A 26,376-nucleotide genomic window follows, 5' to 3' on the forward strand; every position below is an offset into this window, starting at 1 on the left:
ATCTTTATCTTCATTCTTTCAGGAAAACTTGGCTAGGCTTAGAAAGGCCCCTTGGGTCATTAGCCTAGTAACAGTCTATGAATCTGTGACTCTATGATGAGTTAGTTGACAGAAAAGTGAACTGACATGAGGCTGACAGACAAGCTTAGCAATAAATAAGGAAAATGGTACTCAAATATTCCTGACCACGAAAATCCCAGGCCCAGGCAGCATATGCTGTTTTGACAAACCAAACTTATTTTTCTTATACTTGTCTCCTGTAGACTCCTGAGAGGAGCCCTTTGCTTGGCCTCTAGGGCTATGAATGAGCTTGCCCTCCTTGACCTCCTACATGCTACATGTCTGTAAGACTAATAGCCTATCCAATGCCTGCTCTAGAAGCATCAGTCTCACCTGAACCATCAAAAACACCATTTACCATAATAGGGTTTGTAAACTAGTAAATCCCTTGTCTATGGAATAGGTTGCCATTCAACGTCAAACTTAGTAAATCCCCATGTACCTTTAAATTTAGTCCTAATGACCAGATAGGAAACTGTAAATTTATATCTATGATATGTGGCACATTAATTGGATCAAATTAGTGCACATTATTTTTGTGAGGCTATGCTTATTGATGGCACAGTGGATGTAAGCTTAGTATAAAGCTATGATCCTAAACCTGTGGGAGACTGATACTACAGTAGGAGAAGGTAGTGCAGCTGACAATGATATAATGCAAACGAGGGTGGAGGTGAGTATAAATTCTGTTCTAAATGGGTAGAATAACTAAATTTAACTGTGCATTAGGAAGATATCTCATTGTTAAAGTGCTCAAATGCTTTACTGTTGAACTTATGTAAGAAAAGCATTAGGAGGTTTAGTTCAGTGATAATTGTTAAGACCCCATTTCTCTGACACAGAGTAATAAAGTCCTGATTTTGACTTGGATAACTTGAAAGTGTTTAGTGGCTTGAGCACTGGAAGAGTCTGGTAGGAGTAGGTGGGACTTAGCAGGTTATACAGGCCCAATCATCCGGGGTGTGTGTGTGGGGAGTCTGATGGTCCTGATCAGCTGACTGCATCTTTGCAATTAGAAGCCTGCACATTCAGAATGGCCTTAGCACTGGTGGACATGAGCTTTAGTGAGTTCAAGTTTTTGATGGCCTCTCTCAGGAGTAGTGTGTGAGGGTGATCATGGACATGCCATGGGAAGACAGGAAAATGCCACCATAGTGATGCAGATGTCCACATCAGCTACCATGGTGGGGTTAGGGCCACACAAAGAAAAAATCCTAATGGCTGAGTGCATGATAGCTCAAATAATTGGCTCTCAACTGTGAGGAAGAGGAGGAACAATTAAAAGAGAAGCCTGATAATCAGTTGACAGCAGGGAGAAAAAAAGTTATGTCAAGAGCTAGTCCAGCTGTAAAGATGGTGGCAAGTATAAGGGGTATTTTAAAGAGGACCATCAATAAAAGGGTGAATAGGTAGCCATGACGAGTTGGAAGATAACAATGGTGGCAGGCTTGTGTGCTCTAAGACTAAGAATAGGTGTGGGTTGGAGGAACAGGTGGCTAGGAAGATACATGGAACAGAATGATAACTGAAGAAGGAAAGAATTAAAGGAAGAAATAGAAAGCAGGAGTAAGCAAATGTGAGAGGGGGGGATAGAGTATGAATGTAAGATAATGGGACTTGCAGCAGTTATCAGAGCAAAGTGAATACATAGTTTCTAGAAGAGATCCTAAAAGCTCTGGATTTGCTCTTTTGGTAGCTTTTTAGGTAAGGAGAATCAGTAGTAACCTTTGGGCTGGGAGGGCACCACTGGTGCCGTGGTAAGTAACACCCAAGGTTCTGGTGTTCCAAGATCTGTGACAGCAGCCAGTAGTCCAAGAGGAGGACAGATGAATGCCTAGAATGAACTTTATAGACATTTAAATGCATTTGGTTTTATAACCACTCGAGTATACAGATTGTCACATTTTGGCTTTCTTAAGTTTGGATAACCTGTTAGAAGTGGTCAGTTGTGACAAAGAGTTTGCACATTAAGCAATTGCTTGGGATGCTTGTGGCTCTGTTACTATGTTGTCAGCATTTTGTTACATTGTTGCATCTGGCATTTGTGTTAAGTCCTGATATTTGCACATGTGCTTGAAAATTAGATTGTGTACTTTTTTGCTGCTTCCGCCAGTACTTATGACCCAAACAATATTTGCCAAATTCAGAGTGGATCGCTAGTGGTTGACATTTACCCTTGGATATTAAAAGATGTCCAATCCTGGCATTCTTCGACTATCTGTTGAATTAACTGGTGGTTTGTTTGAGCGGATGTATGCATGATTATGTACTTTGTCACTGATCTAGTATGATTTTGTTGGTCATGCTGAATTTCTCAGAATTGGACTTTTAGTTGGACATTTAGTTTATGAATACTCTTTGTTTTCACTGTCAGATCTGTTATAGAAGTCCTGTAAGTTTACAGGGCATACACTAAATATAACATCTCACTAGAAACATACCTTCTACAGATTTTGGAATAATACATATAATGTAATTGTCTGCTTTCAAGCTACCTCCCACCAAGTCCATTAACTTGGAAATGTGCCTCCCCATTGTAAGAAGCCTCATTGTCATAAGCCTCCCAGCCAATGTTCTTAATAAATCAGGGACAAATCCAGAAATTATCAGGGGCACTTTTAAAATATCATCATTGACAGAATAAGACAATTGTGAATTAACATACATATTTTGAAGGAAAAGAAGTCTATAACTGTAATTATTGCCATCATTTAAATTAAAATCACCAACTTTTCTTCAAAAGTCACCAGTGTCAGGAGAGACTAAAAGGAAAGTGCTAAAATCTGATTTAAAATCAGGAATGGCCTTGAAAATCAACGACAGTTGACAGTTGACAGGTGAGTTCTCAAACATTTTGATACTGAATAATTTAATTAAAATTACCCAGTATAAGCATTGTTCCCTCTGCCTTACTTAAACACTCAAATACAATATCACTTAGCCCTCTCCATGTAGACTCTAACAGAATGTAAAAACTCACTACACTAAACTCTCAGTTAACCAGCACCCATGGGGATTGGTAGATGCCGGATAACTGTGGTTTCTGGTTGCTTGAGAGTTACTATTAAAAATGCGCCTGACCAGTACTGTACCCTACACTATTTGTTTGGTTTGACTTGTTCTCAGGTTGGGGAAAAAGGGAATTTATTCCTATCTTCCTTTTTAAAACTCTAAACTCTAAAAATGTAAGGTATGTTTCTATGTGTGTGTGTGTGTGTGTGTGTGGGGGGGGGGGGGGACAGAAAGTGCAATGCATGAAAATTGTACTGTATATCTTTGATACTTTTTTGCCAGTTGCTTGAGTTCCGGTTAACTGAGAGTTTACTGTACTATAAGCAAAATCCCATCAAAGTAAATAATTAAAATAATACATATCCCTAAGAGGTGTGCCAACCTTTTGTATGCATTCATATCTTAATGTACTCCTAACCAATATTGCTACCCATCACCTATGAATGCATTTATAAGATGCATAATGTACCACTTAATAACCTTGTTTTACCAACTGTCCATGCTTTGCCTATCCCAGATGTGTCCTTTGCAACATTACCGTTATGGGAAGAACTTATGAATACTAGTCATAACTTCTGCTCCTTTTTATCAGGTTACCTAAACCATTTACATTCCAGGTTGGCACTCTCACCCACGAATCATTCTTGATCAAACTCCCCATTTCTGAACCCCATTATTGGTGCAATACAAGCCAACACCAGTAAAACTTCCCATGCAAACATTACCATAAACACCTCTTTTTGAAGACCTCTCCTCTCTAAAAGATGCTATGCATTCATTTTGTTAAATATGACATATAAGCATCTCCCACACCAGACATCCATTGTCTCACTTCATTAGACTATAGCTGCTGCTTTATTCTGTAAGAAATAAACAATAAACAAACAACCATTGACATTAATACAGTTATGATAGTCTCCATGCATCTAACTTCAAAAACTTTATACAAAAAAAACTATCCCCTCTCCCCATGGCATGACTAAAACAATGTACTCGTTGCTTCCCTGGACATGTGCAACTTCTCCAACAGTGATAAGCCAAGTTAAAACTATTCATAGTTTGGCCCCCTGCCCTAGACAGTGTCATAACTACAAAAAAATCAGGCTAATTTCCAATATTAAATACTGTCTTCAAATACTTTCAGTAATCCATTTCTTTAAACTACTCATTAAAAATAAAACCCGCATTGTTACCTTTCAGACATTTCAAAGGTTTAGGTCACTGTGATCTTGCTGGTGACCACTGCATTATTAAATTCCTAACAAGGTCTACGTTTTCTTGAGACCAAAAAATGCACAAGCTCAATCTTTCACAACTAAAAATTATGTCAATAATTTTCCTGTAATTCTTTCCCATCTTTTCCCCAACTTATATTACAGAGCCCCTCTTATATCAAAGTGCCTTAATGTTCCACCAGAGGATCACACTTCACTTCTTTTCTGTTATTCTTCACACATGAAAAACTACAACGGAAAGGGGTAAAATCAGATGGTTACATGCTACATTCTGTATCCTCCAATATAAACACACCATCCCCTTTGGGAGACGCTTACCAAGCTCAACTTCTCTGCTCAACAATCTTTGTTTCAAAAGTGGAAAAGGTTCTTTTGACCAACCTCCCTTCTAAAAGAACTTCCACTGGAGTCTCTGTGTTTGGGCGAGTTTCTTCATCTCACCTTGTTGTATCTCCAACTCATGATTTTACTGCCTTCAAAACTTAGACTGGCATGGTTATAGTGCAGGTACAAATAAGCTGATTTTCCTTCTCACCTCCCTGCTGAAATCTTACTTGATAAACACCCACTGCTCTGCACACATTCAGAATTTCCCCATCTCCAGAGTACAAACAGAACCTTCTCCTGAGGAATACAGCTTGAAAATCTTATTAGGAAATGTCTTGGGTATTTATGAGACACAATTACAATTGGAGAGGAAACTCAATGAGCATGTCCAGTACACGAGCTCACCTCCTACAGACCTGTCCACATTGAAAACTGTTGTTTGATTAATTCAGTACCATCCCGATATTCTATTCTGCTGAAAGTACCTATTAATTTTATAGTCTTCCATTGTGCTTGGACCTCCAGGTCTACCATATGAGAGCATTTACACACACACACACACTTGCATATCTACAGCATGTTATCTCTGTCATGTTTCTGTGGACTTCTATTAGGGCTTCTGGGTGAGCCATAATCTAGTCTCCAGCTGGGCTTAATCATCTAATTTTCATTCTGTCTTCTCCAGCTTTCCCATGATTGTGGCCAAGGTCAGCTCGGGGCCCATTTCATCTTCTAGTAAGGGTTAATCCATTTCTCCATCACTTTGCACTGAACCACACAATTCTGGCATCTTTAAGTGCCTTTATGCTCCAGACATCTAACTACCCGAGTCTTGCCACCCACAGTATTGTTTATATTCTAGCAGTACTTCAGTAATGCAATTAAAGCATTTTGTTTTTGCCAATGTTATCATTTTTCCAATGGGGAAAGAGGAACAAATTTGCTTCTACGATGTATCCAACACCAGTGGAAGTCTTGGGAATGTATATGTTTAGCAGAGTGTCAGGCTGCTGTTGCATCCCCCTTTTTACTAGGGCATATTCAAGACTGAGTATTCTTAACAGTGTGTTGGGCTGCAGACCTGACCCTTTATGATGTGCATTTCGTTAGGTACCAAAGCTACAGGATATCGTGTTTCACCTGTTATTATCTGAATTTCCACATTTTATAGGATATGCATTCTTATCTCCCTAAAAACATATTACTTCCACCTTCTTCTTGTCAAAAGTTTTATGTTGTCATACATCATGATATTTAAGAAGTGTGACCACACTCCCAAAATCTACTAGCCTCATCAATTAATTCAAAGTCACAAAAACTATACATTTGGCTAACTTAGTAGTGGCAAAGAGACAGGATGCTGATTCTACTACTCTAGCAGTTATTTTATTGCATTTCTCTTCAACCTCTTACTACAAGAAATCTGGGCAAAGCCTAAAATAATGAGGGGAAAAAGGCTCAAAAATAGGGACAGATTTTAAATATTGCTCTTATAAACTTCGAAAGTTGCTAGAGTAACAGGATTTGTGTTAATGTGCATTTTCTGAAGGATATGAAGTCAGAAACTCAAATGAATGACATTATTTAGTGACTTCTATCCTCAATGGTTTGCCAGAAAACCACATTTTATGAGGAACAGACCAAAAATATGAGGCAAAGATTGGGATATTCTGTGGAAATCTGGACAATTGAGAGGTATGCCATTGGTTCATTTTCATTATCAGCATGTAGGTCAGAAATTACATTTGTTATGGCACATTTTATTTTCCAACATGTTGACTAGAAATCACAGTTTTGTAAGATACAGCATTTCTATTACTAATTAAATATTTTAGCAATTTGTCCCCCCTTTCCTGCAGCTAAAGCAAACTATTTCTGTTGTTGACAGCTTTTGTGTGTTTACATGCATTTTCACACACTTAACTACAGGTTTAGATTGCTCAGTTTTAAACGGTACTTTATTACTTGCAACCTTTCAGTTAGGCAACCAGCTTATCAGTACTCAGTGTCACAGTGAAAAGCCCCTATATATAAGTTATTTAATATTTCCATTTTGAATTTATTAACAGCTAAAATATCTATAATTTTACTTTTGCTGTTTACATCTGGTCATAACTATAAGCTTAACATGCTTTACAGCAGACATTTGTGTTTTTACCATTTTACTTTAAATGTCCAGTTGTGACATTTCATTGCTATGCATCAGAGGATTCATATGCCCTACTTAGCAGTCTTTTGTTTTCAGTTTTGATAGTCCATGTAGTCAGTACTTTATATGCCCATATATATTTTAAGTGGTTCTGCTGTAAGTTGAGATTTGAAGATTTTTGCCCGGTCAGGTTGAGCTCAATTCTCCTTTGTGGTATATCTTTCAATAGCAGTGAAGTATGCTTTGATGTCATCGTCCTTGCTCAAGTTCTTTAGTGCTGAGTTGAACTGTGAGGTGTTCAGTACAGTGGCTATCCAACTTATCTGTGCCTGGAGACTGGTTAAATGTCTGTTAGCAACCTAACTACTTCCTTGAAGCGTTACACTCCTCTCCTGAAGAGCCATGACATATTGACTCATGTTTGTACTTGCCTGCATCAGAGGTAAAGTGAAACATTTCTGTCAGAGGCAAGAAAAAATGTCATTTTTTTTCTTTTTTTTTTCCTGTGGAATAAACACAGCATCTAGCAGAGTTTTATTTTTTGTAGTTGGAATAATTAACCCATAAATGTTTTGCACTTGCATTCTGTGATATATAAACAACAACAAAAAATCAGTTTGGTATATATTGATCAAAATATGCCAAAATCTTCAGTCTAGTACATGTTAGACAGTAACTATAAGTTAAGTGAAGTTTAATCACAGTCCAAGATCTGAAATAAAGTTTGCTTTCTACCAAAAAAAATAAAATAAAATAAAATAAATAAAACAAGTACACAATTCCAGTTCTGTGTTTTGCAGCCCAGTTCAGTTTTAAATTCTCTTCATGAAATGTTAAACATTTTACAATTCTAGGGTATAGCAGGTCTGGCTAACCTGCTTTACCTATCCAGAATTAAGTTCTTCGTATTCACAAGCAGATCTGTGGACAGGCTTCTGGTACTACACAGGTAAGTCCATACATAAGCTGCTAGTGCTTCACAGGTAAATTCTCATGCAGTCTTCTGATACCTCACAGCTTCTTCTGGTCAGGGGTCTTTCAAGAATATCTATATTTGCTCACAAAATCCCTTTTCATGAGAGGCAAACATCTCTAACGTTGTGTGCTTTCAGCCCTTTGTTTATTCACAGATTTTCAGGTGTTCCACATTACCTATGCTGTTGTATATGGTTGCTACCATATTGCATTGATTATATGTACAGCTATCAGATCTATTTTGTAATATATAAAACATACAGCATGCCAAAATAGCTTTCTGACTTATCGACTGACCACTGTACCACAACATGTGTATCTCACTGCAGATCTGTATAAGAGTGCGTATGTTTATGTATGAGTATATGCATGAACACGTGTCTGTGTGTGTTTGTGTGTGGGAATATGTGTCTGTGGATTAGTTTATGTGTATGTCTTTATGTGTGTTTTAAACTAATTCCAGAAAGCAATGTTTGGCATTGTAATACTTATCTGACTGAAGTTGTGACATTCTAATTCACATTTTATCAGTGAGAAGACATATTTCAACAACATTATACTATTCTGTGATAATAAGTGCTAGTTTGAAATAACTGAACTGAATTGGAGATGTGACATTTTGTTTTGGGGTGTGTAGAGCCGTGCAACCACAGTAAACACCGTTGCATGCTAATGACCGCATAAGCAACTGAACTGTATACTAATCAACCAATCCAAGATGGAGGAGCTAGTCAACAAGCTATAAAGCAACTGTGTAGACTCAGTGCTGGTTTTCCCTGCGAATTCCAAATCCTATTGGAATACAGCCACAGAAAGGAGTCTACACAGAAAGAATGTTAGGGGCTGTTGTTGCTTTAATTCATGTGTATGTGCAACAGGCTGAAGTCTATGCTGCTGCTGCTGCTAATAGACCATGGCCAAGAAGGAGAAGAGTTTTCAGACCCCCAGTTAACTTATCACAATCTGCATGAGGTGGAGATTGTAGACCAGTACAGGGTGGCTAGACAAACACTACAGGTACTCTGCGTCCTCTGTTGTCCTCAAATCAGAGCCACTGCAAATCCAGGGGAACCCATACCAGTGGAGACAAAGGTATATATAACACTTAGAATTTAGCTGCAGGAACCTTTCAGAGACCAACAGGGGAGATGTTGGGAGTGCCACAGGCATCAGCATCCAGGATCCCCCATCAATTCCTGAATGCTATGCTCCAACATGCCAGTGACCACATATATTTTCTACATACTCCAGAGGACAGAGCCACAAATATACAAGAGTACAACCCTGTAACACACTACCCTGAAGCACTGGGTACCATAGATTGTTCATATATAGAAATCAAGGCACAACCCAGGGAATAGGGAAGGGTCCACATAGATAGAAAGGGCTTCCACTCCATTTACTGCCAAATCATGTGTAATTCTAAGGGAATTATCTTGAATATGTGTGCTGGCAACCCAGGCAGTTACCATGACTTACATATCTGGTACATCTCCCAACTGTATCAGATATTCACTAGGGGTGATATCCCACAGGGTCATTTACTGGTTATGCACTGGAACTGTGGTTGAGGATGCCCATCAAAAAATGCACACATACCCGCTGAAGAATGCCATAATGAGGCACCCACTCAAACCAGAAATATCATAGAGGGTGGGTTTGGGCTGCTGAAATTGCAGTTCCACTGCCTAGATACATCTGTGGGAGCCCTGCAGTACAATCCAAGTACTTGTACTGAAATCTTAACTCTCTGCGCCATGCTTCACAACATCATCCTGAGAAAAGAGCTTCAGCAGAATCAACAAGGTGTAGGGGCACACATTCCACCACTAATGCCAAGGTCACCACAGCCATACTCAGGTGAGGAGTCAGAGGGGGAATCAACAGCTGCTGCGGGTATAGACAGACATAGGCATGCTCAATATGCCCTCGCATTGGCTAAGAGACAACACATCGCACACTCACTCACCACCTAAGGGACCAAAACCTTCATCCTATGCGCATACATATAGTACCATTGATGCTAGGCAATGCTCGCAACTTTTACCTACCCATTTTATGGCTGTATACTCCTAGCATCAGACAGACGCAGCCCTGAACTAAAACTGCTGGATTTACAAGGTAAGTGCTGAACCTGGAGTGTTAGAATTGCGTAATAATACAAATGAATGGCATATCCTTGCATGTTATTACTTGGTAATATAAGTAAGTAAAAGGTGGGTGATTTGTACAGCAATGACTTTAACATGTGATAGCAGAGACTTATGTTAATACATGTGTCCTCTATCAAGTAATATACCTCAGGCATCAAAGATTCGCACATTCATACCTCTCAAAATTGCTGATGGTCACTGAATGTCCTCAGTGTGGCCTTATACTTTTGTACTGGAAAATCATTAAAGAGAGAAGTTAGAAAGTAATGAAACACAGTTTCAGTTTCAGACTCCATAGCCCTCAGAAGATTCTTAAAAATACTGATGCAAAAACTGTTTTGATTCTATCAACTGTCTAACTTTGTAAGGCCAAAATGTGTCAAAAATACAATTAGCAAAACAACATCACAAGCACTGTCAACTATGCACCCTGAGCATCAGGCACAAGGCTTATGTATTTCTGAACTGAAAAGATAGAAAACAAGGATATGGCACAGTTATCATCACTTGCATACGGTGGAGTGTGTGTGTGTGTGTGTGTGTGTGTGGGGGGGGGGGGGCAGGAAGCCTAGGCTCACACAAAAGGTAAGTGAGTTGCATGTGAGTAAGAAAGAGAAACAGGCAGACATTTGGATAAAGTAACAAATGGCCACTGAGACAGAATGAGCTTTAAGCCTCACAAATGAACCATGTAACTGTTGTGTGTGTGTGTGTGTGTGTGTGTGTGTGTGTGTGTGTGTGTGTGTGTGTGTGTGTGTGTGTGTGTGTGTGTGTGTGTGTGTGTGTGTGTGTGTGTGTGTGTCTGTATGGGCCCTCCAAGTGAAATTTGTCTATGTGTGTCTGCAAGAACATAGCCAAGTTCTGTTCTAGCTCTATGTCTTGGTATGTCAGACAGGTGTGAGCTGTGCATGGTAGAGGTGATAGTTCATCTTTGTCATAGCCGAACATGAGAACTGGCTCTGCCAGGAGTTGCACTGGCACATTCATGCCCATGGTCAGATGTACTGCTACTACCTGAATGTGACTGATGTCTGATGGATGAACTGTCCTCTCAAGGATGCCCAGGACCATGATCCCATGGCAAGCCATGTCTGGGTGTGGATACCTCAACCACGGATGGAGCAGTGAAAGTAGTGCCACTATGGGAGCATGATCAGGCACAGCCACATTGGCTAACATCAGATGATGTGGCTGATCTACTCCCACATGGATGTTGTCCCCCTCCCAGCAGACGTTCCATCACAGACACCACCCATTCCAATGTGCCATTCATCTGATCCATTGAATTGGCAACACAGTGAAGGAAGTTACACATGTCAGACTGTGCCACATCTACAACCCTAAGTATTTCTCTGGGGGACCAAGTAGAACATGTCTGCCCCTCCATGATGGCCCTAAACATACATTGAGTGGCACTGGAAGATGCACTTGGATCAGGTGTAGGATGTACAGCATGCCTCTTATGAGCACCCCTAACAACGCTCCTGCATGGTACCTCACCCACATGTTGGCTACAGCCAGAGTGAACAGGCACTGAAGCTGCATTTGCCACAGGTGTCTCACCCTCCACCTGTGCAATATCTGAGGACTCACTGGAATGGGTTGGCCTACTGGCTGTATCCAATGGAATTACAGGGGATGGCTGAATGCCAACCTCAGTGTCATATTCAAGCTCTGCCCCCCCCCCCCTAACTGTGCCTCTCTTTGGCCACCATCATCAACAGAGTCTGCAGATACTCTGACATCAGGTTGTAAGAGTGCCTCACTTCCATTGTCAGGATCACCAGTAATAATAAGCAGCAAATGCAGAAAGGAAATTAATACCTAAACTGCTATAGTCCAACATATTCTAACAATCTAACAGTGGTGCCACTATTACAGATAGTACAGCAATACACACAGCAGTCCTGACACCCACATCACACATATGGATACAATAAATATTTCTTGAACTACTCATCAGTACTGGCATGAAATGTTTGGCTTATCATGTACAGATGATTGCAAGCTCCCTGTGGAAGATGGTCCTGGAAGAATTTAAGCAAAAGATAAGGATACCATCATCACAATTAACAGTAACACAGGGAGTTGCCCTTTATATGTCCAGTAACTATAGTTTTAACAAGCACCTGGATGACATGTCCACCCCAAGCCCATGTGTAATCAACCAGAATGTGTTGTTAACTGCATCAATCTACAACTATTCCCTCTCCAAAAAAAATTATGTTAAACAGAACTTAAGTATTGCTGTCAATATTTTACTATAAAAGAAGTATTTAACAATTGAGATAGGTAAGCCTACCTAGAAGCTGCTCCTGTGACATACTCATCCTCCTTGAAACTGCAGCACTAACATCAATGACATGTTGTTGTGTGCTTTCCACTGAGCTGTCTGGACAGTGGACAGAAACTCTTCATTTGGTGTCAGTGGTGGATCTGTAGTAGGTTCTGCTGGTAGCCATCTCTTTATGGGGCACTGCAGCTGCTCTCCTCCAGGTCGATGAAATCATGTCAGTGGCCCTATGGTGCACCTAATCATGTATCCTGCTCTGGCCACATACTGCATTCACATCAGCCACTATCTGCTGCAAAATTTGCATTCTGCCAGACATATCCCCACATCCCCTCTCAAGCAGAAAATCACCATGTTGCCTAAATGCTTTAACAATGACTTCATTCTTGGGGTCGCTGAAGGGGGGTGTGGGGATTGGGACACCTGGATGCCATAGTTCTAGGTGACAAAAAACACAAAAGAAAGATAATACACATAAGTATGACATAAATAAAAGTCCTGCTTAGATATAACACATAAAAGGTATAGTATTTCAATACTACCCAATGGAGAAACATTAAACAGTCAAGGTATTCAAATATAAAAAAGGACTTACGTGCTTGTAACATATTATGATCACACACAAAGCAAGGTTGGATCCAAAACAAGGAGAGTAACAACAGCAAATTTTGTTTGTGCCACCACATAAATTGAACTTGGCTCCCCCACCCCTAAAACAACTGGGAAATGACGCATTTTGCTAAAAAACTGTCAGTGAACTGCTAAACGTGCTATCAAATAAAATGTCCCAAAAACATGTGTACACATTTACCATAGAACATTCAATTTTATACAATTTCCAGTCATGCCTGCCTGTGGCCACAGCTGACATAGAGGTGTCTATAGGCCGTCCTAGAAGGCTAACACCACTGGGTCATTGACAATATAGAAAATTTACATTTCACTGAAATAACAAAAGAAGAGTGTAAAGAGAACAACAGTTGTAACAATAGCATTTGGGATGACAGTTAATAAGGTTGTACATCTGAGAAAGGAAAATGCCCTGACAAACATGCCTATGCCATCTGTACACTGCTAAGAAATGCATGCAGACAAAAATAGCATTTGCTAATGCATATATACATATATAAAAGATTTTTGTTAGTGACATTTCAGCATATCCAGTATATAGCTGAAAAATGCAAGCATACTTTATCAAAATCAGTAGTCTTCTGTGCAAATAAATCCCAAAGTAATATCTTCTTCTGTGTTATTCACATAAACAAGTTTCCTCACCTTCAGGTTCCCTAGCTGCATGGTTCTCTTTTTATAGTGTTGATTCAGGGCTCTGAGCATGGTGAGGATGCAAATGGGGTGTGAACTCATTAGGTTCATAGGTAGGTACTAGGCTATCAGCCCTAGGGCCCTTACAAGCCTAGCCAAAAAATGTACCCTGGCTTTTGCCACCAAGAAAATTATTTTCCTGTGCCCCTGTTGAGCAGAGCCACAAAAGTGATCCCCGAGGTGAATTTCCCATTTCCCATCCAATCATCAAGATTTTTCTTGAAGAGTGCTAATGAGGAGTTCTGTTTGACATATATAGGTAGTCAGTTCCAGAGTATGGGAAGTCTCTGGGACAGTAATCTATCCCTCCAGCATGCTCTGTTTATTGTGGTGACAAGGTTTAGGTCCCTAGTGCGTGTAGCTTGGAGGGATTGGGATTTCTTTAAGTGGAGCATGTCCAACAGCTTTGGGTTTGACATAGCTTTGTATGTTAGGCAGAGATCGCCCCTGAGTAGGCGATGTGCGATGGAGTAAAGCTGTAGTTTTTTGAGACGGTCTGCATAGAGCATCTGTTTGAGGCCAGTAATCCTCTTTGTGAGGTATTTCTGTGGTCTTTCCAGTTGCTGTAGATGTCTTGTGAGGTACATACCAAAAGGGGCATTGTACTCTATAATGGGTCTAATGAGTGATGAGTAGAGGGGAACAATGACTTCTTTTTTTCTGGATGAGAATCCTTTTTTGATGAGATGAGCCATGTAGAAAGATTTCCTGACCACTGTGGTGATGTGATTATCAAAGGAGAGACTACTGTCCACCTGTGTCCCAAGGTCTCTTATCACATTTTCGGCATTAAGTAGATGTGGTAGTTCATGGGTACAGAGTTTTTACCAAAGGGGATGACAATACACTTTTTGGCATTGAGCTTCAGGCCATGGCTTTGACACCAGGTATCTGTCTCAGTGAGGCCCTTTTGTAGTTTGTCCACATCATTAGGAGTTTCGATTATGGTTCCTAGTTTGCAGTCATCTGCAAACTTTGTTAATAAAGACCTTCTGTGTTGGCCTGCACTTCAGAGAAGTAGATACCAAACAGGAGAGGACCCAGGACTGAACCCTGTGGTACTCCACTTGTCACTGGTCTGATGTCGGATTTGGAATCCGCTACTTTCACAGTGTGGGTTCTGTCCATGAGCCAGTTGGCAACCCATCTTGTGACATAGGGATTTATACCTAGTTTAGTGAGCTTATCTATAATTCCAGAGTGGGGGATGGTGTCGAAAGCCTTGGCGAGATCTAGATAAGCTGTGTGAACCATTTTACCCTCATCTATGGCTTTGGTGACTGCTTCAAAGAAGTCAATCAGGTTTAGGAGACATGATCTGCCTTTTACAAATCCAAACTGGGTAGAGTCCAATACATTCCATGGCCTTGAAGAACAGGCTTGTCAGGCTAATGGGGCGGTAGTTCCCAGGGTCCGTCGTGGCTTCCCCTTTGTGGAGTGGGATAACCATCGTGGAGCGCCATTCAGTGGGTACAAAGCCTGAGGTGAGGCTATGATTGAACATGGTACTTAGGTAGGGTGCCAGTTCATTCTGCAGTTCATGTAGAACGCAGCTTGGGATATTGTCAGGTCCCATGGATGCTGTGTTCTTGGCTTTGGAGAGTGTGTTTTTTACCTGTGCAGCTGTGATTATAGGTATTTTTCATTCTTCTGGTATAGAGATGGGCCCTCTAGGGGGTGTGGGGGGGGGTAAAGTTAGCACTGAACCTATCTGCTAGGATGTTGGCAATATCAGTTGGTTCTGTATATTTAGTGCCATTGTGCTGTAACTCAGAGCAGATCTGAGTGTTCCCATTTAGATTCTTGACATAGCTATAGAATGCTTTGTGGTTGTCTTTAGAGTCAGTGGCAATTTTGTTTTCGTAACTAGCTTTGGAGGATTTTATGAGGGATCTCAGCTTCTTACTGAGGTTGACCAGGGAGTTCCTCCAGTCATGGGATTTTACTCTTTTTTGAAACAGTTTCTTTCTTCTGTTGTAGAGTTTGTTTATGGCAGAGGACCACCAGATTGGCTTCCTTTTTTTTGGAGGATAACATCTTGGTTCTATTAGGGATAGCATGATCCATGCACTCGTGTAAGTGTTTATAAAGTGCAATTGTGTAGGATTCGGCAGTCAACTAGAACTTCTGAACCCCAAATACTTGGCTCTGTGTACCAGACGTAAACATAGTGCAGACACTCCCTCGGTGCTTGTTGCTAATGGACTGCAATGGTGAATGTAACTCACTTACCTCCAGTGGGTGTGTCAGCCAGGTTAGACTTACAAAGTGTAGAAATCAAGGTTTTAAATGTAAGTATGCAACACACATTTCACAGTTTCTGTTCAGAAACATCCAACTTCCCCTTAATGTCTTGACAGCTGTATATTATTAACATTTAATATCCTCGCACATTTTAAGGGAAATTATACAGAATGCCTTACAGACTGCATGTCTCAGATTACTGGCCAGATAAGACAAGCATGAGCAACAAATACAGAGAGATAAGGCAGAGATGCATGTATGTGAGCAATGGTCATAAAGGGTTGTGCGATCACTCAGTGGACTACATCTGAAATGAACACATGTAGGAACAACTGTTGTATGTTTTGTTAAATCTGTGGATGATGTTACAATTGTTTGTATGAACAATGATTTTCATTCTCTGTTGCAAAGCTCTTTCTATTGCAAAGAGGGATAAGATGCCCTTACTATGTTTTGAAGGTTCATTGTAGTGAGACTTCATATTCAGACATGTGTTAAAATATTTAATGTGTACAAATATAACTTTTTATAGTGCTGTTTGTTTAATAGATCTCTTTTTCCTTCCTCATAATTTTCCCTTTTTTATTTTTTTAATGCCAGTGTTTGACTACAGGGGAAATGGAGAAATGCAATGAATATCATGTTTAGTTGTGCTTACATTTGTGTGACACTTAGCAGTGTGCAAACCTGGACTAGTGGCCCACACAAGAAGCTGACAAAAGACCTGGAGACAGGAAACAGTCAACAAAATGGATACATTCTATAAATTCTGTTGGGCACTGTGCAAACACGTTAAGCAACGTTGGGCATCGGTTAACACACAGAAGGGAAGAATGAATAGAAAGTTATGCAAATATTGTTTAACTATTCCTGTGGTAGTAGAAGTAAGTGTAGGTCTGTAATACAGATGGTCCTGGGTTCTAATACAGGAAGTGCAACATATTTTTACTGTTGTGACAGATCAGTTTATAGTAATGAACAGGAAAATATCCAATTGTTATTTCAATATTCCTGTGGCAACAGATGTAAGTGTAGGGCTGCCATACACATGGTCATGGGTTCTAATACAGAAAATTCCAGACATTTTTACTGTTGTTACATTTCATGTAATATTAGATATCACTTATAAGAATTTATACATAATTATAAATAGTGGGGCTGATATGAATTATATTTTGAGGGATAAGACACCCTTACTGTGTTTTGAAGGTTCAGATGTTTGACTGAGGATATACTGTCTACTATGTTTCTGTAAGTATACTTCTGATATCTGGACTTGGATGGCCTTCACACTTAAATAAGACACATACACAAATGAATGTATATACAAGGACCTTGTCAGGTCATGCACATAAATGGTTAACCCCTCAATCTGACATCTGTATTTATAAATGATTCATAACTATGTATGAGAGGCACTTCTTCTGTGGCAAAGATGGAGAATCACTGCTGTTGAAGAAAATGTTTTGTCCCTTATGCATAGGTTTGAATCCCACACTGTAAAAATCAATTTTAGCAGTGCATAAAGGCAAGCAAACATCTATCAGGTCATGAAATTTATGCCCCCAGTGCATATCTGCAAAGTTAAATCACCTAACAGTTACAGTAGCAGATAACCCTCAAACTAATTGCAAGCATCAGATTAACTTTCCAGTTTTAAAAATTGCTTTTCTCTCTGTTTGGCACTGTTGCTTTCCTCTTAAAATCGTGTAAATGTGGTTGTCATCATCGCTCGGGTTTGCGCACTATCAGTAAATGCGATAACAGGAATTTGTAGGGAATCATTATTTGCTATTGCACTGCTTGGGATTAGGCATGTCTGGTCTTTCTTTCTTTTCTTTTCTTTTTGGAGATAATTCTGAAATAGTTGCAAATAGGCAGCCCAGGCTGATTGACTAGAGAGAGAATGAGGGAAGCAAGTGGTACGTTTATAGCACAAGAGAAGTGTTATTGTAACTTTAAAATTTAAAGAAAATTTTTTTTGTTATCTGTACAGTAGTAGCAAAGTAAGCATGCATATCCTAACTGTAAAAGCAAATATGCATGCATCAGTATGTAGCACAAACTGATTTTAGGAGTCAAGTATAAGACTGTAGTCAGAGGTTGTGGGATCAAATACCATGAGTAACAACTATACAATACTACAATTCTTTAATAATACATAAATTAAATTCTACGCAAGTGGCATAAATGCCTTGCTGTTAACTGTAATCTGTATAATTGGACCAAGCATATATGCAATATCTGCACATTGCAAGGATTACTTTGAACAATCCATAATTATAGTGTGCATTACTTAGGAAATATACGTAAAATTAAAAACTTCAGATAAAATATTTGTATTATGGTGATAATGCATTGTAACTCACATATGATGGTACTAATTTTATCTCTTTTTTCTGTCACCACAACCTTCTTCTTTTTCTTTTGGCTGTTACCATTAGTGGTTGCCACAGTGATCATCCATTTCCATTTCTTCTTGTTCCCTGCATCTTGCTCTGTCACACCAACCTCCTGCATGTCCTCTCTTACCACATCCATAAACCTTATCTTAGGCCTTCCTCTTTTCCTCTTACCTGGCAGCTCCATCATTAGCATCCTTTTCCCAATATACTCAGCATCCCTTCTCAGCACATCCAAACCACTGCAATCTTGCCTCTCTGGCTTTGTCTCTAAACCGTCCAACTTGGGCTGACCCTCTAATATACTTATTCCTAATCCTGTCCACCCTTTTCTTCTGTCACTGCAACCCTTATGTATTTTTTTTATTTTCTATTATGTGTTGTCAAAATGTCTACATGTCATCCATCTGTAACAAAGCACTAAATATTTCACAGCACAGGGGGGTAGGCCAACCCCAGGGGCTCAACCTGCTATGCTCCACTGGCTCTGGCATTGATGCCCAGCACATCTGAGACCTAACCTGACAGTACTGCCTTTGCTGCCCCTACACTATCTGTGCCCTCAGGCAGCATTACCCCAGCAGCCTGGTGCTGTGGTACCCCCTGGGAGTATGGCAGAGGTGTGGATTTCATCAGCCACCAGGAGATGCCAGAGTTGGTGTGTGTGTGTGTGTGTGTGTGTGTGTGTGTGTGTGTGTGTGTGTGTGTGTGTGTGTGTGTGTGTGTGTGTGTGTGTGTGTGTGTGTGTGTGTGTGCGTGTGTGTGTGTGTGTGTGTGTGCGTGTGTGCGTGTGTGTGTGTGTGTCTGTGTCTGTGTAAGGACATGCACCACACTATTAGTGTATGCCTACGCCAGATGGAGAGGCTGCTCTCCATCATGGTCTGTAGGAGGAGGAGACATCAAGCACTCCAGCAGCCAGTGTAGTAAGGGGACAGTGATGACAGTCCTGCAGGTGAGGACTAGATTTTCACTGTCTGCATATTTGATGGGTATGTGCTTGAGTTGTCCCCTCCCTCACCCCAATCTTCTTTTGTGTCCCTCAACATCCATGTGTCTTGTCTTGTTTGTCCTGTTTGTTCACATTTGCTTTCTCACTTACCCAACTTACTTGACCCAGAAATACCAACATCCCTTACCCAGCATTCCTCTCTTACTGAAGTTAAAAGAAAAAAATGGATACCTGTCCCCCACAAAAACAAACAAAAAAAATTGTCCCATACATAGCTCTCCGTTTCACACATGTCTTCTTGACACAATTGATTTGGTCCAATTGGCTCTATGACATGATTGCATTGCTGTCACCCCTCTTTGTGGAGGTGACAGCCCAAATTCAGCTAATATTCTGTGCATCTTTTCATTTTACACTGTTGAAGAAATGGATAGCTATGCTTCTTTCCTCCCTCCCACCTGCACTTTGTTCTTCCCCCTGCTTGCCCCCCATTTCACCACTTCTCTATTTACCTCATTTTAACACCTATAATCTGGTCAAAAATAGAATCACACACAACACACATAAGTAACAAAAAAAAAGAAACAATGGAGCCCTTCACTTTTTGGTCTCTTTGTTTGTCCGGAATTTGGCATCACCTACCAATACCAAATGATGGTGAACGAGTCTTCTGTGGTGTGGTTACCTCCACACAATTCTGCTTAAGCACTATACTCTACATCAGCACACAGTAACACATGATAAATGTAGTATAAAGGATAATTTCATTTCATTACCACTACTTATTTAAAGGTATTACATATATCTGGATTCAAACCCTATATCATCTGGGCTCAAAAAGAAATGTATAAATGCATTTACATGTGCTGCCACATAATCAGCTAAGCAGCAGGTGTGTTTCATACCCTCAGTACTGAGAACTCACAGAATGTTAGCAGCGAGACTTGCATTTATGCACTGCTTAACTATGTGAAAACAGGGAATGTTGTAGAAATGAGTATCTTGCATGCACAAACACTTTGTCAACCATTGCGCAAACCTGATGCTTGGTGGTGCACTATGCAAAGTGGAGAATAGCATGTATAACTTCTGTTTAATCTCCATTTAGTGTTCATGACATGAAACTACATGTGGAAACACAAACAAAAGGAAGGCGCTATCTAAGAAAGAGGCACATATTTACAATGCAGCCATCTGTTACCTCCCCCCATACACTACAACCTTGATCTCTCAGTACCTGTTCACAAATATATCAACTACATTACATAAATATTTATTTATTTTATTTAACATTTGTTGACCGGGAAAGTCCGACTAGGTTCCACAGATCCTGTTTTCAGCGGAGGCCTGGGGAGAAATGCTCCAGATGCATGTCTTTAGAATGTGGGAGGAAACCGGAGTACCCGGAGGAAACCCACGCGAACGCAGGGAGATCATGCAAACTCCACACAGAAGGCACCCTGGCCGAGAATCAAACCAGAGAACCTCTTGCTGTGAGGTGACAGCATTAACCACTGCACCACTGCACCGCCCTAATAAATAATAAATGTTGTCTTATATACCATGCATATCTTTAGAATGACAATACACATTCAGGTTTTCCAATACTTGTAGTAATGTGGACACTTGTTTACATATAGTTTGTAAAGATGTCTCTTAAAGTATACCTGCACATTGGAAACAGAACCACCAAATACTAAACACTGCACACTCATCAATCTGATAACATGCAGAACTTTAACTCATTCACTGCAATGGAGTTTAGGACGTTTGCATTGTAACTTCCAATGGGCGGAGCCTAAACCTTTTGACAGAATCAAATTATGTCCTCATATTTCAAACAAATGGGGGTTATGACAGATGTATAAATGGCAAGCTCTTCAGCACAAACTATTTTTATAGTGGCAGTAGTCTTTGGGTTCTACATATTAAACTGAATTTTATAAGTTACAGTAAATGCAATAACTATTACAAAGCATGATTTTGGAATTATTGATGCAAATATGAACAAGCAATATTTGATGCCTAGAGACGTCAGTAGAAGTTAACTGCAGATGCACCTGGAGGTGTAATTTGGATGTAATGAGTTAATATCTTGACAGTTAGACATGGCTAGCTATCCATTTCATGCTGGCTTCCCAACATCTTCTTTCCAACATCCACTGCTAATGTCATCCACTATAAGTTGCCCTGCAGCCTTGTAAAAGTCAGACTTGTGCCATGGCACTTGTGAAAATCCTGAGGTCTGTATAATTAGGTAAGGGTTCTAATCTCACTGCAGTCAACTGGTGTGTGTGTGTGTGTGTGTGTGTGTGTGTGTGTGTGTGTGTGTGTGTGTGTTTCTGCACTTGCTTGATATTAGAGAGAGCATCTTACACCAGCATGTGGGATAATGCTATTACCATTTTCTCCTTACCAGACACTGCTGATGTCATTACCGATAAACTGTTGTCTGACACTCTCCAAGTCAGACTTGAGATGTGACACTTGCCTTAAATACAGAATTCTTTAGTCGGTGTACTTAGGTAGGGGTTCTGTTTTCACTGCAGTCAAATGGTGTGTTTATGTGTGTATGTGCACTTACTTGACATTAGAGAGAGCATTTTACACCAGCATGTGGGACACTGCTATTACCATTTTCCTCTCATCAGACTTTGCTGATGTCATCAGCTTTAGCTGATTTGCGGATGTGGAGTATTCCCATCAGGGGAGGCTCAGAGACTGGCCTATAGGCCAGGCACAAGTCACCTCATCCTATAAGATAAAGATTACAGTGACATTGCTTTCAGTCTGTCCACATACATCATGGCATGGTTTATAGGCCGTGTATTTTCTTCATCAGAAATCCCTGTTTTCTCTCCAGCTGCTGCAGGTGTCTGGTGAGGTACATGCAAAAAGGATTATTATATTTTGTGAATGTTCTAATGAGGTTCAAGTACAGTGCTGTTTTATCACCCTCAGATCTGTATATGAGGGCCTGACTTTTATGGTGCACAACGTAGCCTTTCCATACCACTGTGGACACTTGGTGGTTGAAGTTCAGATTGCTATCTGCATGTGTTCCCAGGTCTTGCTTCACTGTTTTCAACTAAGGGGGAGTGTTGTCAATGCTATAATTAGCGGGGAATTCCAGTTTGAGGAAGGCAAAACTAATGACACATTGTTGTGTTTATTTGTAGATAGTGTCACTCTGGCACCAATCATTTGTCTGTATTAGCCCCTCCTGTAGTATGCTAACATCATTGTTGGACTCATGCAGTAATCAAACTTGGTAAGCCAAAGGCCATATAATTTAGCCTGGACTGTTGAGAAATAGATTCCAGTCAGTAAAGGGCCCAGCACAGATCCTTGGGGTATGCCAATGGTGACAGCTCAACTGGTAGAGGTTGATTCACCAACTTTCACAGCATGTGTTCTATTGGTGAGCCAATTGGTTAACTATCTAGTGACATAAGAGTTAATCCCCAGCTGGGAGAGTTTCTCGATGATACCTGAGTGGGAGATTATGTCCAAACTTTAGGCCGGATTATGATAGGATGTATGCACTGTCTTACCTTCATCCAAGCCTATCACAAAGAATCAATGGACTGTGACAACATCACAGATCTCCTATAGCATGACTTAGAACATACACCTACCTTACATGGTTGGATACACACTTCAACATACACTCTCCACACAGGCTATATTCCGGTAGAAGGGTATACATCAACATGCATCCATCTGAGTGGGCTGGGACAGCACCTGATGTATGCATGCATAGACACATCCTGACTCTCCTCATCTGTGAGATAGACCAACATGTCATCATGGACCTTTTCTAAATGGACACTGGTAATATCCTGGCTGTGTGCAACAGACATGTGTGAGCTGTTATTCCTACATCCATGTCTATTACATCTGTTTACATCTGTTCGATGTCTTCAAAGAGGTCATCAAGGGCATTCATGATGACAACACTATCATCCTGTGGAAGATGACCAGGTGAAGGCATTTGACACAAATCCACACTGAGATATTCAGTCAACACTGTGAGATGTGACCATAAACACCTATATCACCACGTGGGTAGACCACTGGATCACATATGTGGCATCTAAATATGTTGAAATATGTGATGTGACCTATTTCTTGAGTCCAGTGATCAGGTCCATACCTCAGGGCTGTCTGTTAGGCCCTTTACTATCAATTATTTAAGTCACAGACATCGAGAACATTATACACATCCTATGCCCAAACTGCTGTCTGGAGGACTACAGACTGTGGGCAATCATTGACTCTAACTGTGATATACAGACAGTATCAACACACCAAAGATTGCTGCCATAGCTATGACAACACATGCAATGAAACAATGAAACAAAAACATGGGGGGATTTGGTACATTATGAAAACAAATGCACAACCCAAGAGTAATGTAGGCATCACGCCCTATAAGCAGACCAAGTGGTATGTGACCTGTGTCCTGGGGTAGATGGTATGTGAAGCATCCACCAGCATGTGGCCACAGTGGTGAATACTCCCTTGTATGTAACATAGCTACTGATTATGTGCAGGACATCCACATCAAAGGCCTAATACCGCCACAGTTCACAGCCTTCATCACACCAGTACATCCCTATACATCTTCCAATGATGTGTAACTGAAGTGTACCACCTTCACCATAGTGAGCTGTCACACATCTTATTGGCCATACCTAGGTATTATTTTTGTTGCATAAACATTACTGTCTGATGGTGTGGAAAACCCATGAAGGTGTTATACCAGATGCATATGTGATACCTGTTCTGGTGATGCACACAGTACATCGTAATGATATGTCATAATAGTTGTACAAGCGTGTTTGAGCAGAAGCATCTATGATCATCCAGAATCACATGTGTTATATAAGAGACATGGGATTACTTGTGGTATTATTCTGATATTGTCCATGACTGTATGTGCCTCATTTACTGTTGTCCATGAGCCTGTAACTGTGTCCCACTTGTTGGAGACCTCTGCTGATATTACAGTCATAGTCAAGCAAATCAGTTTGCACAGCTTCACAATATGCACCCAACCCTAATTGTATAGAACATCCCTGATAATGTCCACTCCATTGGGCATGTCATGGTGCTTATTTCACAAAGACAGATGGCTTAGTGGTAAATTGCTCTGGATATGGTGTGCAGGGTCCTGGGTTCAAGACTTACAAGGGCTGATTATTTGGTGGGTGGTTGGCATAATGGTTAAGGTGTTTACCTTACAAACACAAGGTGCAGGGTTTGATTCTCAGATGGGGTAACTGGCTAGGCTTAAAATGACCCACAAAGGCATTTAGCCTAGTACTAACCTATGAACATCTTCTCCATTATATCACCTTGTCTGACAATCACATAATATACATTTTCACTGTGTGGTCCGTACTGTACCATGTCGATATGTGATTAGTGTTGCTGCTACAACTGTCTTCCATTTACATGCCCTCATCTGCTGTACAATATGATGTTTCACCTATCCTCTTTCCTTGTGATCATTCCTACAATTGTTTATTTTACATGATAGCCCATGTACCCTTACAGATCATTTACACTACTTTTGTACGGAATGCTGGAAAGGGATTCCACAATACTCTGCACTGTATACACTGCCCTGTAATGTGTTTGGATCATATAGATTGCTATATGATAAAACCTGGTAATCATTGTGGCATTCCGCACAATCACGCTAACCTAGTTTGCTCTGAGGTAAACATGTTTTCTATCCACGTTGCTTTACACAGTTTCCAGGCAGGAAAAACTGTTGCTAGCCACAAAACTGCACTTGTTTACATTTAAAACTGGTGCATAGCATGAATATGTAATCACCGCTGCTGCTTACCATACAAACATGTAAACTCCATGTAGCCTTCGGTTGAATGCACCTGGAGGCGTCACTCGGATGGAATGGGTTAAAACTTCTTTTGGGGGGGGCCGCCAACCCACCCATTTTATTGAATCCTGCAGAAGTTTTTTTTTCAACGAACGCACAGTCATAACATTTCTGCTAGGAAAAAACACACAAAAACCTTTTGCACCAGATATGCCCTCCTGCTGACTCATTGTGAATTTGATTTCCCAGTCTGTTGTATGGTAAACATTTGAAATATTGGGACCTGCTGGAGTGAGTACCAGTATATGGAGAATGAATGGCCAAAAATGGGCTTACATATACAAATTCCAAGATACCAGTTCTCAGAATATACCATTTTGTCTGAGGTATGGTAAATTCAGAGTTGGCATATAGATGTTTGTGGGTGGGTGGGCATCCCCGTAAAAGAAGTTTTAAGGAAAAGAGCAATTTTTGAGATTCACTCTTTTCTGGGATTTTGGACTTTTTAATGTTTTTTTTAGCACTTGCCATTTCAAATGGTGACATTTCAGTAGGGAGCCCCATGGTATGCGGTTTACTAGTCATTCTATAACCTTATATTTTCATTTGCTTTGCAAATCTTGTTAAATCACATCTACATACATTTAACACTAGAGCATTAACAGTACTCAGCTATCACAACATTAAAGGAATCTGTTATTAAAACACTTTATTCAGACTTTTTTTTTAAGTCTGAAAGAAGTGTTTTACTGGCTTCCCAATGCTTTTCTTTGGTGGTCACTGTCTATGTTACAGCTATCAGTGTGTTATAGCTTTCTCAGATGTAAAGCAATTACCACTGCTACATTTTTTTCTTTCTTTTTTCTCCAACTTTTGAAGTACTTGGGAGAAGGTAAAGCTAAATGTACTACAAAGAATTATGATCTGGTCTCATAAATCATAACCTGGGATGTTAGGCATTCTTGACACGGGTGTCAAGAACATATAATATCCTGGTTATGATTGGAGACACAATTGTAATCCACTGTGTTATCTCTCTTCCCATATCTGTGCTATTCTGGAAACACTGATGTGTTGTGATCAGAAAAGTGTCAAGTTCAATGAGTTAAATGTTAGTCAAAGTGCATCAGTGTCTGTTACACTTACAGTTGCACATGTGCTGTTTTCCATTTAATATTGAACACATTTGTTGTCTTTTTTTGTGTCATTGTGTAACACTTTAATAAGCAAAAAAGTTGTAGTGCAAGTGTCAACCAGTAGTTAAAGGAAAAATAAAAAGTAGTGTTGCAAAACTTTTTGCAGAAAAAGTAATACATGGCTGTTTTCAAGATACGGCTGTATTACACAAAATAAAGAATGTAGCATTAACAAATCTTGTTTAAACACTTTCATCCTTTAATAAT

General features: G+C 40.2%; 1 protein-coding gene across 1 annotated transcript in view; it reads left to right on the forward strand.

Moving 5' to 3' along the window:
* Window positions 1-26,376, forward strand: part of LOC122793970 (sodium- and chloride-dependent transporter XTRP3-like) — a 438,952-nt gene that overhangs the window by 117,838 nt on the left and 294,738 nt on the right. The window lies entirely within an intron of this gene.

Source organism: Protopterus annectens, chromosome 2.part1 (genome assembly GCF_019279795.1).
Source record: "Protopterus annectens isolate FY-2018-M chromosome 2.part1, PAN1.0, whole genome shotgun sequence".
Taxonomy (NCBI): domain Eukaryota; kingdom Metazoa; phylum Chordata; order Ceratodontiformes; family Protopteridae; genus Protopterus; species Protopterus annectens.